At 38.2% G+C, this 13,317-nt stretch overlaps 1 non-coding gene across 1 annotated transcript; it reads left to right on the top strand.

The window, feature by feature from the left end:
* Positions 1 to 600: 600 nt before the first annotated feature.
* Positions 601 to 686, top strand: LOC120206340. The gene has a single exon (XR_005524101.1). It is a non-coding gene; the product is annotated as a small nucleolar RNA SNORD25 (small nucleolar RNA).
* Positions 687 to 13,317: the final 12,631 nt, after the last annotated feature.

The following is a 13,317-nucleotide window of genomic DNA, read 5'->3' as shown; positions in this document are numbered from 1 at the left end:
ATAATTTAGGGATGTCAAGTTCAATAACCATAAAAACTTAGCAAATACATGCATGGTTGTGCTAATATGTCAATAGCCCATTTGTAAAACAACGGGCTTTTATGTACAAAGAATTTACAGGCCCAAATTAAAGTAACTTGACAGCAGAAAACCCAAAAAATAAAATGTTTTGGGTAACCGCAGCCGTAATTAGGGTAACCGAAACTCAAGGCGAACACAAGCCGTCCATCCTATGAAAGACTCACCTCCACCGTCAGATCTCTCCAACGCTTCCACTATATAATTTATCCCCTCTCCCTCTCCCTTGTAATCAAACCCTAGGGTTTCTTTATTGTTTTCTGTGGTTCGTTTGGTTTTGGAGCTAGAGATTCAATTTTGATTCAGAAAAAAGCCTGTCGCTTGGTATCTATTTCTTGAAGCTTCGCTATCTGGTCAGTGTGGATTCAATCTGTTCCCATATGACTCGTTCCCTTGAAGCGAAATTCATCGTGTTGCTTAATTTCTATTTTCTCCCTGATTCTTTTTAATTCTGTTTTAGGGAGTACGATTGGGCAACTATATTTCTAATGATTTGGTTTTTGGTCAGTGTTTTGCTATCCGGAGAACGGTGATGAGTTATAACAGACCTGTAATGATTTGTGAATATGATCACAGATTTTTATGAACATCTAAGGGACTGAGTTCTTTTCTGGCAAAACACTCCAATTTTGGTCGTGAAGTATATTTGACAGTTTTTGTTTTTAATTCTATCTGGGATTTTGTAGTTTAAATCCGTAAACAGTTTTAAGTTAAATCAATTCATTATTCAATCTTATAAACAATTATTTTACATGGAATTGAAATAGTAAGCATATTATTTTTTTACTTTCAATTCACATAAGACAGAATAAATTTTTTACTCTCAAATAAACTAGGTTTTTTTCTAATGATCTTTATCTTAACATTAATTCTAAAAGTATATGGAATCTGAAAAAAAATCCTAAATTTGATAAATCATTTAAACTCAAGAAATTTATTCTTTACTTTGATGAATAAGTTCTCGTCTTTCATGAATTTTCCTTTAAAGGATATTATCAACAATGATGGAGGGAACACCAGTATGGAGATGGAAGAGAAAGGAAAGTTCACGTTAAAAAGTGTTCACAGGGAACACGGCATCACCAGTGAGGAAAACCATCGATTGTTATAGAGGCCTGTCGAGGATTCGATGTTTACTTTGGTACATTTGCAAAGACCGTTTAATGAAAAATGTAGAACGAACCACGAGACACTTCTCGGACAATTCATGCTGTAGCTGTTGTGGTGCTATTAAGGAAACATCGTCTCATATATTCCGAGAGAGCTTCATAGCAAGAACAACTTGGAGCAAACTAATTAAACCAGAGAAGATCAATGAATTTTGCTCAATGCCAAAAGATAAGTGGATATGAACCAAACTGCAAGAACCAGGCCATTTCCCGAGACGACGAGGGGAGTGGGGCCTTGGCTTTGGATCAATTATATGGAGTAATTGGGTTCGTCGAAACAAGTTCATATTCGACCCAGAAATTATTGAGATTGAGAGCGTGTTGCAATCGGTTATACGACTCCAAATGGAAGCTTTAATGCGTTAAATCTTCATCAACTATGATCGATAAAAGGAGGATTACAGCACGAATAACAACAACAATGGCGACCTCCCCCAGGGGAATGGTGGAAGTTGAAAACTGATGGAGGTTGCAAATTAGATATAGGTGTGGTTGCTGTTAAAAGTTAGTTTCAAAGTTTGGCAACCAATTTTGAAAAATATTTTTTAAAGTTTGGTAAAGATTAGTAGATGTTTGTTGAAAATAGGAATGTGTAAATTCACTTTAGTCATTGCACTTTAGGGTATTTTTAAAGATTAGTCCTTAAGTTTCAACTATAAATACCCTAGCTCATTTAGCTTCAAAATCATCTCAAATCCCAAATCATTTCTCTCCCAATACTATAGAGTTTCTTGTGAGTAGTGAGTGTTTTGTAAATACCTATAAATTTTCTCTCTTAGTAAAAGATCTGCAGCAGTCCGGAGACGTAAGCACAATTGACTGAACTCCGTTATCAATTTTTGGGTATTATTTTCCGCTTTTATTTCGCATTCTTACTAATCTGATTATAGGGAAATTACTTGTTTACTCGTTTATTTTCCAACAATTGGTAATCAGAGTTTTTGGTTGTAAATTTTGTCAATTTTTGCGAGGTTACTATTCATTACTATTAATATGAATAGTGAATTATGTGAATAGTAAAAATTTTGTCGGCGATACGAATTTGTCGACGGAGGTGTTCTAATACACGGTGGTTCGCAAGAATTGTCAGAAACGATCCAAACGAAGCCAGATTTGAGTGGGAGCGATGATTGCAGACGAAGGGAATGTGAAAATTGAAAAGTTCGATGGTGCGGACTTTGGCATTTGAAAGATACAGATTGAAGATTTTATGTACTAGAAAAATCTATATCAACCTCTCTCAGGAAAGCAACCAGAGGGCATGAAGAATGAAGACTGAGCTATTCTCGACAGACAAGCCCTCGGAGTTATCTGACTGACGTTGTCCCGCAATGTTGCTTTCAACATAGTAAAGGAAAAGACCACGACGGGTTTTATGGCGGCTCTCTCCAGTATGTATGAGAAGCCATCATCCTCAAACAAAGTTCACTTGATGAGGCGATTATTCAATTTGCGGATGGCGGAAAGAGCATCAGTGGCTCAACACCTAAATGAACTCAACACAATCACAACCCAGTTGAGTTCCGTGGAAATTAAATTCGATGATGAAGTTCGAGCTTTAATTCTCTTATCATCTCTACCAGACAGTTGGAATGCTACTGTTACAGCAGTAAGCAGCTCGTCGGGAAATAACAAATTAAAATTCGACGATGTTCGGGATCTGGTACTGAGCGAAGAAATTCGACGGAGAGAATCGGGTGAAGCATCAACCTCCTCAGTCTTGCACACTGAGTACAGATAGAGAACTTGAGAAAGAAATTCAAATCGTGGCAGATCTAAATCCAGAAGGGAAAAATCAAGAACGGGGAAGAAATATTTTACCTGTTATAACTGTGGCAAGAAGGGTCACTTTAAAAGAGATTGCCGAGCACCGAAGAAAAATACCGGCGTACAGGAATCTACCAACATGACAGAGGAGACAGGTGATGCCATGATTCTAAGCGTCAACAGTCCGATTGAATCATGGATCTTGGATTCAGGGGCATCTTTCCACTCCACCCCATGCCGAGAAATCATGGAGAACTATGTCAGTGGTGATTTTGGGAAGGTTCATCTACCTGATGATGAAACCTTGAAGATCGTCTGAAGAGGAGACATCCGACTAAAGCTGCCAAATCAGACCACCTGGACGCTGAAAGGTGTGAGACATATTCCTGGCCTAAAAAGAAATTTGATTTCCGTAGGACAGCTTGATGGAGAAGGTTATAGTACAATCTTTTCAGACTGTGAATGGAAGATTATAAAAGGAGCACTCGTCATTGCTCGTGGTAAGAAGACTGGTACTCTCTATGTAACCTCAAACTTAGAGAATATCATTGCAGTAGCAGATGTTGATGGAAAATCAAACTTATGGCACCAAAGGCTTGGCCATATGAGCGAGAAAGGGATGAAGACACTTTTGTCAAAAGGGAAGCTGTCGGATCTAAAGAATGTAGATGTCAGACTATGCGAGGATTACATCTTTGGCAAATAAAAGAAAGTCAGTTTTGCAAAGATTGGTAAGACACCCAAGGCTGAAAAGTTATAGTTGGTTCATACTGATGTATGGGGACCATCTCCAGTTCCATCTCTTACAGGCTCATTATATTATGTCACATTCATCGATGATTCTACAAGGAAGGTGTGGGTTTATTTTCTGAAGAAAAAATCAGAAGACTTTGATACCTTCATAAAATGGAAGGCCATGGTGGAAAATGAGACTGGTCTGAAAGTCAAGCGGTTGAGGTCTGATAATGGAGGAGAGTACAGAAATCGTAGATTTAGATAATTTTGCGCAAACAATGGGACCAAGATGGAGACAACAGTTCCCATGACACCGCAACAGAATGGCGTAGCAGAGCGCATGAACATAACTCTGAATGAACGTGCCAGAAGCATGAGGATACATGCCGGATTGCCCAAATTTCTATGGGCTGAAGCTATCAACACTGCAGCTTACATGATCAACCGTAGGTCCTCAGTTCCTTTGGATGGCAGAATACCAGAGGAAGTTTAGAGCAAGAAAGAAATAAACCTTTCACACTTAAGAGTGTTTGGTTGTATTTCTTATGTATATATAGACTCTGCTGAAAGAAGTAAACTTGATGCTAAGTCCAACAAATGTACCTTTGTTGGTTATGGCGATAATGAGTTCGGTTACCGGTTTTGGGACTACGAAAATCGAAAGATCATCAGAAGCAGAGATGTCATTTTCAATGAGAATATGATGTACAAAGACATGTCAACTGTAGAATCAAGTAGCTCCAATACCGAAGCTGAAACAAAGGAATTTGCTGAGTTCGAGGAGATTTCTAGAAATGATGTTCAGATCAATCCTGAAGCAGTTCAAGAAGAATCAGTCACACCATAACTGAGACGCTCCTCCATAATTCCTAAACCAACCCAACGATATTCTCCTTCTTTCCACTACTTATTGCTGACTGATAATGGTGAACCAGAGTGCTATGATGAAGCAATGCAAGTGGAGGATTCAGTCAAGTGGGAGTCTTCCATGAAAGATGAGATGGGCTCGCTTATGTCAAATCAGTCGTGGGAATTAGCTGAATTACCACCAGGCAAGAAAGCGCTCCACAACAAGTGGATTTATAGGATCAAAGAAGAGCATGATGGGAGCAAACGCTACAAAACAAGATTGGTTGTCAAAGGTTTTCAGCAAAAAGAAGGTATTGACTACAATGAAATTTTCTCTCCAGTCATAAACCTGTCTATAATCAGACTGGTGTTGAAAATTGTAGCTGCAGAGAATTTACATCTTGAGCAGTTAGATGTAAAGACAGCTATCCTTCATGGTGATTTGGAGGAAGAAATACATATGAGGCAGCCAGAAGGCTTCATAGAGGCAGGCAAGAAAAACCTGGTATGCAGGTTGAAGAAGAGCTTGTATTTTTTAAAACAAGCTCCTAGACAGTGGTGCTAGAAGTTCGATAGCTTCATGAGTAGCAGTGGTTTTACCAGATGTCAAGCAGATCATTGTTGCTACATCAAGAGGTTCGACAACAGCTTCATTATTTTATTGTTGTATGTTGATGATATGCTCGTTGCAGGCTCAGACATGCAAGAGATTATAAACTTGAAGCAAAAATTGTCGAAGTAGTTTGATATGAAGGATCTGGGCGCTGCAAAGCAGATTCTTGGGATAAAGATTAAGAGAGACACAAAGTCGGGGACTTTGATGTTATCACAGGCTGAGTACATCAACAAAGTACTCTCCAGGTTCAACATGCAAGATGCTAAACCAGTAAGTACACCTTTAGGTGTTCATTTTAGACTCTCCAAAGAACAATCACGAAAGACGGAGGAAGAAAGAACGTGCACACATGGTGAAGGTGCCGTATGCCTCAGCAATTGGAAGTCTAATGTATGCCATGGTTTGTACCAGACCAGATATTGCTCAAGCAGTGGGAGCTGTTAGCAGGTACATGAATAATCCGGGCAAGATACACTGGGAAGCAGTCATGTAACACCCCCACCCCGTATCCAACCCGGATACGAGTCAGAGATATTACATTGACTTTTAAAACATAACTCATTACAAATAATAGCAAAATATTTGAACTTATATTACGAAAAATACAATAATATACATATGGTAATATAAGTTTACCAAAATATTTAGAGCATACACAACTTAACTCTTTAGTTACATGCCAACATCTATTTTCATAACAAAATGACCTACTGATTAAGTTGCTTCTGATCTGATAGTTGCAGGAGTAATGTTGTCCAGCTGCTTAATCTTGATTGTCTACTTTATCGGATCCTACGTGTGAAACACTTACACGCTAAGTCATCGAATTAGTGAGGCAATATAATAATAATATCGATAAATATAAAGTAATTGCCAAAATAAGATGGGTTGCAATGATAAGATGCATGTAAACAATGTAATAACCAGAACCTTGTTTCTTACACATATACTTATCAAACTCACATTCATAAGTTCGCCTTAGTAAGTTCATTAGCCCATGATACCATACAGAGAACCTAAGGTATGTGAGTATTGTGAGGTTGTGTACTATGATGTCACCACAGCTCATATAATTGCACCTAAGTGCCACGCAGAATTGCACCGGAGTGCCGCGTAGAATTCACCGTAGTGCCATATAATAATGTCTATAAGGACCACATATCATTCCTTAAGAATCATATACATATGCCAAGGATCAAGTATGTGTCTCACCAGACCTCACACATGTTCCAAAGAATACATATATGTCCCGAAGGACCACATATCATTCTTTAAGAATCATATACATATGCCAAAGATCAAGTATGTGTCTTAACAGACCTCACACCTGTTCCAAAGAATACATACATGTCCCGAAGGACCACATAGACCCTCTACCCTTGGCATGCCAACTATACCTATAGTTCTCATCTACATAACATGGGCTTTTACCATTCACATAATTTATATCGCATAACTCATATAACTTTTCTTGCATATTCAGGTCACATAATGCATACGGTATGAGTTCATATCGAGTATCATAATATTGAATCTAGACTTATCACAAGTCTAGAACTGAATAGAATACATATTTATGCTATGCATATGCACTCACCTAGATTTCTTTGTCTTTCCCTTGATTGATCCTACTGGTTGATGGTTTCAGAACTCGTTTAGGCTCGGTATCTACATAGTAATTCATTGATACTTATCAGTATACTAGTTAGTATATTCTAAGCTATCATTCTTAAGCTAAAAGAAAAGTCATTTTCATATTTTAATGGAGGTATGCATCGATGCACTACTGATGCATCGGTGCATAAAAGGTATTCGATGTAGTATTATGGCTGGGATGCATCGATGCACTCCTTATGCATCGATGCACCGATTGCATTCGATGTTTCACTATTAATGGGATGCATCGATGCACTACTTATGCATCGATGCATGAATTGTATTCGATGTATTTATTTTTAACTTAATGCATCGATGCACTTCATGTGCATCGATGCACCTTAAACAATTTATGGGATTTATCATTGATGCATCAGTGCACAATGAATGTGCATCGATGCACATTGCCCAAAATTGTCATTTTAGCACGGAAATCTCTTCTTAGTCTACTTAACACTTTATATTACCCCTCTTTTTATATCCTTAACTTACATACTCTTACTTAAACTACTTATTATTCATTCCATACTTTCAAAACTTAGAAATCTGATTCTCCATGTAGAGTTTAAGAATCTAACCCAAATTCCAACATGTTCTAATTTGAATTCTAACACTTCATACCTCTTAGTTAGCTTAATGACAAGTCAAATTTCACTTCTAATTCTTATTAAGAACCCTATTCCAAAATTTCACTTTTCTACTTCCTTTCTTTAATTCTTCATACACTCCTCATCTTATGGTTTTAAGATAATCTAAGCTTTCCTTAAGCTTAGTTATCAATTAAGGATCAATGAGAAACCTTAAATTCATCAAGAATTTGATCACAAGAAATCTCACCTTAAGCTTGGCTTCACGGCAGAGAAGGAGAAGGAAGAAGAAAGAAATATCCAAAACCTTTTTTTCTCTCATAAGCTTACCACGTGGATTTAAATATCCTTAAAAAACATTTAATTTATTTCCTTGCCAAAAGACCCATTTGCCCCTTTAGTTCCCCATGCTTTGCTAATTGATCCTACACCAAATATTTCAATCAATTCCTTCAACTTTCAATTTATCTAATTTGATCAATAACTTTTAAAATTTCACAATTTAATCACTGACCCGGTATAGAGGATGTTACAAATATCCCCCTTAAGAAAATTCGTCCTCGAATTTTCATTGTACGAACAGATGGGGATATTGAAGTCGCATATCTTCTTCACGTTCCCACGTGGCTTCTTCTACTTTGTGATTTCTCCAAAGAACCTTGACCAAAAGAACTATTTTATTTCTTAACTGTTTGACTTCAAAAGCCAATATTCTCACTGGTTCTTCTTCATATGACAGATCCGATTGGACTTCTACTCGTTCTGGTGCAATGATATGAGAGGGATCGGACCTATATCTTCGTAACATGGACACATGGAAGATGTTATGGATCTTCTCCATTTCCGGTGGCAAGGATAACTGATATGCCACGGGTCCTATCCTCTTAACAACTTCATATGGCCCAATGAATCTAGGACTTAACTTTCCTTTCCGACCAAAACGTAATACTTTCTTCCAGGGAGATACTTTTAAAAACACTTTATCCCCAACTTCAAATTCAATCTCCTTTCTTTTAAGATCAGAATAGGACTTTTGCCGATCAGAGGCCACTTTGAGGTTATGCTGAATTTCTCGAACTTTCTGTTCTACATCTTGAATTAAATCCGGACCAAGAACACTTCGATCTTTGAGTTCATACCAATTTAATGGAGTACGACATTTCCTCCCAAATAACGCCTCATAAGGTGCCATTTTAATACTGTATTGATAACTATTGTTGTAGGCAAACTCCGCCAGTGGTAAATATTTCTCCCATGACCCTTTAAACTCAATAACACATGCTCGCAACATATCTTCCAATATTTGAATAGTTCTCTCTGATTGCCCATCCGTCTGAGGGTGAAAGGCCGTACTAAAGTTAAGACGAGTTCCCAACGCTCCATGCAAAGCTTTCCAAAATCTAGAAGTGAATCGAGGGTCTCGATCAGAGACTATGGAAATAGGCACTCCGTGCAATCTAATAATTTCTCTAATATACAGCTCAGCGTACTTTTCCATAGAGAAATCTGTTCTAACCGGAAGGAAATGTGCTGACTTAGTCAATCGATCAACAATTACCCAGATTGATTCTCTTTTGTTCGGAGTCAAAGGTAATCCCGAAATAAAATCCATCGTAACATTTTTCCATTTCCATTGAGGAACGTAAAGCAGTTGCAATAATCCTGATGGAACTTGATGCTCTACTTTGACTTGCTGACATGTTAAGAACTTGGACACAAAATCAGTAATGCTTCGTTTCATCCCTGGCCACCAAAATCGATCCTTCAAATCCATATACATCTTGGTTCCACCCGGGTGCATCGTTAACGGACTGCAATGAGCCTCTGTTAATATTTCTTTCTTCAAGTCATCATTGTCGGGTATTACAATTCTTCCTTTACAATATAGATTTCCATCTGACTTAATCTCAAAGTCTTTAATCTCTTTGTTCTTTACTTGTTCAATTCTTTTCAAACACATTTCATCTTTACTTTGCAATTCTCCTATTCGTTCCAACCATGCTGGTTTAAGGGTTAACTCTGCACAAAGACCACCATCTCCCGTTAAAGATAATCTTGCATCCATAGCTCGTAAAGCTGCAAATGTCTTTCTACTCAAAGCATCTGCTACCACGTTAGCTTTTCCGGGATGATAGTCAATTATCACAACATAATCTTTTAAGAACTCTACCATCTACGTTGCCTAAAATTCAACTCTTTTTGAGTCATCAAGTACTTCAGGCTCTTATGATTCGTATATAAGTAACAACGCTCCCCATAAAGATAATAACGCCAAATCCTGAGAGCGAATACTACAGCAGTCATTTCTAAATCATGAGTGGGGTAATTCTTTTCATGTGGTTTCAACTGTCTCGATGCATACGCTACCACATTCCCTTCTTGCATTAATACACACCCCAACCCGTTATGGGATGCGTCACTGTATACTACAAAATTCTTGCCAGATTCCGGTTGAACCAATATCGGAGTTTCCGTCAGAATTCTCTTTAAAGCTTCAAAACTTTCTTGACATTCAGAAGTCCAAACAAATGGTACATTCTTTCTCATCATCTTTGTTAAAGGCAGCACTATCATCGAAAAATTCTTAACGAATCTTCGATAATAACCGGCAAGTCCAAGGAAACTCCAAACTTCAGATACATTCTTTGGAACTTCCCAGTCCATTATAGCTTTAACCTTCTGAGGGTCTACTCTAATCCCAACTGCCGAGATTACATGCCCAAGAAAATTACTTCGTTTAGCCAAAATTCACATTTGGACAATTTTCCATAGAGATTTTTATCCCTGAGAATTTGCAAAACTAGCCTCAGATGTGCGCTGTGCTCTTCAATGGACTTCGAGTAAACCAGTATGTCATCAATAAAGACAACAACAAACTGGTCCAAATAGGGCTGAAAAATCCTGTTCATGAGATCCATGAAAGCAACAGGTGTATTCGTTACTCCAAATGGCATTACAATGAATTCATAATGACCATATCTCGTTCTAAAAGCTATCTTCGGAATGTCTTTCTCTTGAATCTTTAATTGGTGATAGCCGGAACGTAAGTCAATCTTCGAGAATACCGAAGCTCCTTTTAACTGATCAAACAAATCGTCGATGCGTGGAAGAGGATACTTATTCTTGATTGTCACTTTATTGAGCTGTCGATAATCAATACAGAGATGCATTGATCCATCATTCTTCTTAACAAATAACACTGGAGCTCCCCAAGGTGACACACTTGGTCGAATAAATCCTTTTCCTAACAACTCTTGCGATTGATTCTTTAACTCTTGCAATTCTTTCGGAGCCATCCGATAAGGTGCCATTGCAATTGGAGCAGTTCCTGGCATTACTTCAATTTGAAATTCTACCTCTCTATCTGAAGGTAATCCTGGCAACTCAGTCAGAAAAACATCAGGGAATTCTCGAACTATTAAAATCTCATTCAATCCTTTCTCTGTAGCTCGTAAATCTATCACATTTGCAAGAAATCCTTGACATCCTTGTAGCAACAGCTTCTTAGCTGACATTACTGATATTACATTTGCTAAAGGGTTAAACTTTTCACTACTCACACTTATCTCTGTTCCTCCTAGAATTTTTAGGGTTACATTTTTCGATCTGCAATCAACATCTCCATAATAATGGAACAACCAATCCATTCCCAGAATCACTTCAAACTCGTAAAAGGGTAATTCCATCAGATTAGCAGGGAATTCAATTCCCTGAATCTTTATGGGACACCCATTAGAGACTTTGTTCACCCGAGCACTATGGCCTAAAGGATTTGTTACTATAATCTTATTACTCGTAGCTTCTAAGGGAATCCTTAATTCCTTTACTAACTTACTTGTAATATAAGAATAATTAGAACCCGGATCAATCAGTACCAATACTAATTTATCGTACAGTTAAAAAGTACATGCTATAATATCTGGATCATCACGGTCTTCACTTGTCTTTAGATTGTACACCCGTGCGGTTGACCGAACATTAGGTTGAGCAGAGAATTCAGACGGGTTCCTTCCTCTGCCTCTTCCTTGTCCTCTTTGTGAGGAAAAACCAACTCTTTCAGATGGTGCAGGCTCACCAACAATCAATGGACAATCTCGGATAAAATGTCCGGCATCTCCGTATCGAAAACAAGTCCCAACAGCCATTCGACAAGCCCCAGAATGGTTTTTCCCACAGTGCTGACACTGTCTCACTTGACTCGGAGTAGATCTCCCAACACCAAATCCCACTGACTGTGTTTGTCTAGGTCTTGTCTGACTTGCTCCCCTAGCAGACGATGCAACTGATTCTGATCTAGCTTGTGATCGAAATCCCGAGTCTCTTCCCCTTTTTGATGGTGCGAAGCTAGAAGAAGCACCCGTTCTCTTTGATGTCTGAACTCTAAAATCTTCGAATCTCTCATTCTGAGCTCTTTCAAGAGCCTTGGCACGATTGATCACCTCTTGGAACGAGGATAAATTCAATACTATCATCATCTCTTTCAATCTAGGGCGTAAACCCTCCACAAACCATTCGCAAGCCTATTTTTCAGTAGGCACAAGCTCGGATGCAAACCTACTCAACTTGTTGAACTCACATTCATACTCATATACAGAGCGGTTCATCTGTTTCAAATTCAAAAACTCCTGCTTCATCTGCCGAATGAACTGTTCTCCTATGTACTTGTTCTTAAATTCATCTAAGAATAAAGACCAAGTCAACTGGTCACTGGGCATCCTTATGGTGACGTTCGTCCACCATATCCTCGCCTGACCCCTCAATAAAGATACAGCTCCATCTAACTTCTCCACTTCAGAACAGTGGAGACCATCTAGCATGATTTTTAAATCATTTAACCAAAGATCTACCGCAACCGGACCTTCTTCGGTTTCTCCCTTAAATTCGGGAGCTCCTAAACCTCTCAACTCTTTTGCTACATTCATCCTTTGAGTTGGTGGAGCAGGAGGTTGAAGACGCGTTAGAATAGCGTCTAACGTTCTGAAGAACGTATCTTGATCTTGCACAGTCACTCCTTGAGATGCCTGTTCTTCACCTTGCCTTGCCAGGGCAGGTGAATTACTGCTTTCAGCAGGCCTATCTTCTCCCGCATCACTTCGGGAGCTATTATGTCCGGACATCTAATAAGAATAAACATATTATTCTATTAGCAAAACAACATACTCATACTATACCAGATCAGAAGTTCTCACTATTAGTTGGCATATATTCTATTTAAAGACTCTATAGACGATGGTTTATGCCTAGAATCGGCTAAACCATAGCTCTGATACCATTAAATGTAACACCCCTAACCCGTATCCAACCTGGATACGAGTCAGAGATATTACATTGACTTTTAAAACACAACTCATTACAAATAATAGCAAAATATTTGAACTTATATTACGAAAAATACAATAATATACATATGGTAATATAAGTTTACCAAAATATTCAGAGCATACACAACTTAACTCTTTAGTTACATGCCAACATCTATTTTCATAACAAAATGACCTACTGATTAAGTTGCTTCTGATCTGATAGTTGCAGGAGTAATGTTGTCCAGCTGCTTAATCTTGATCGTCTACTTTATCGGATCCTACGTGTGAAACACTCACACGCTAAGTCATCAACTTAGTGAGGCAATATAATAATAATATCGATAAATATAAAGTAATTGCCAAAATAAGATGGGTTGCAATAATAAGATGTATGTAAACAATGCAATAACCAGAACCATGTTTCTTACACATATACTTATCAAACTCACATTCATAAGTTCGCCTTAGTAAGTTCATTAGCCCATGATACCATACAGAGAACCTAAGGTATGTGAGTATTGTGAGGTTGTGCACTATGCTATCACCACAGCTCATAT

The sequence above is a fragment of the Hibiscus syriacus genome, unplaced genomic scaffold (genome assembly GCF_006381635.1).
Source record: "Hibiscus syriacus cultivar Baekdansim isolate YM2019G1 unplaced genomic scaffold, ASM638163v2 tig00013680_pilon, whole genome shotgun sequence".
NCBI lineage: Eukaryota > Viridiplantae > Streptophyta > Magnoliopsida > Malvales > Malvaceae > Hibiscus > Hibiscus syriacus.
The sequence above is the reverse complement of the archived record's forward strand: the minus strand, read 5'-3'. Positions and strand labels throughout refer to the sequence as shown.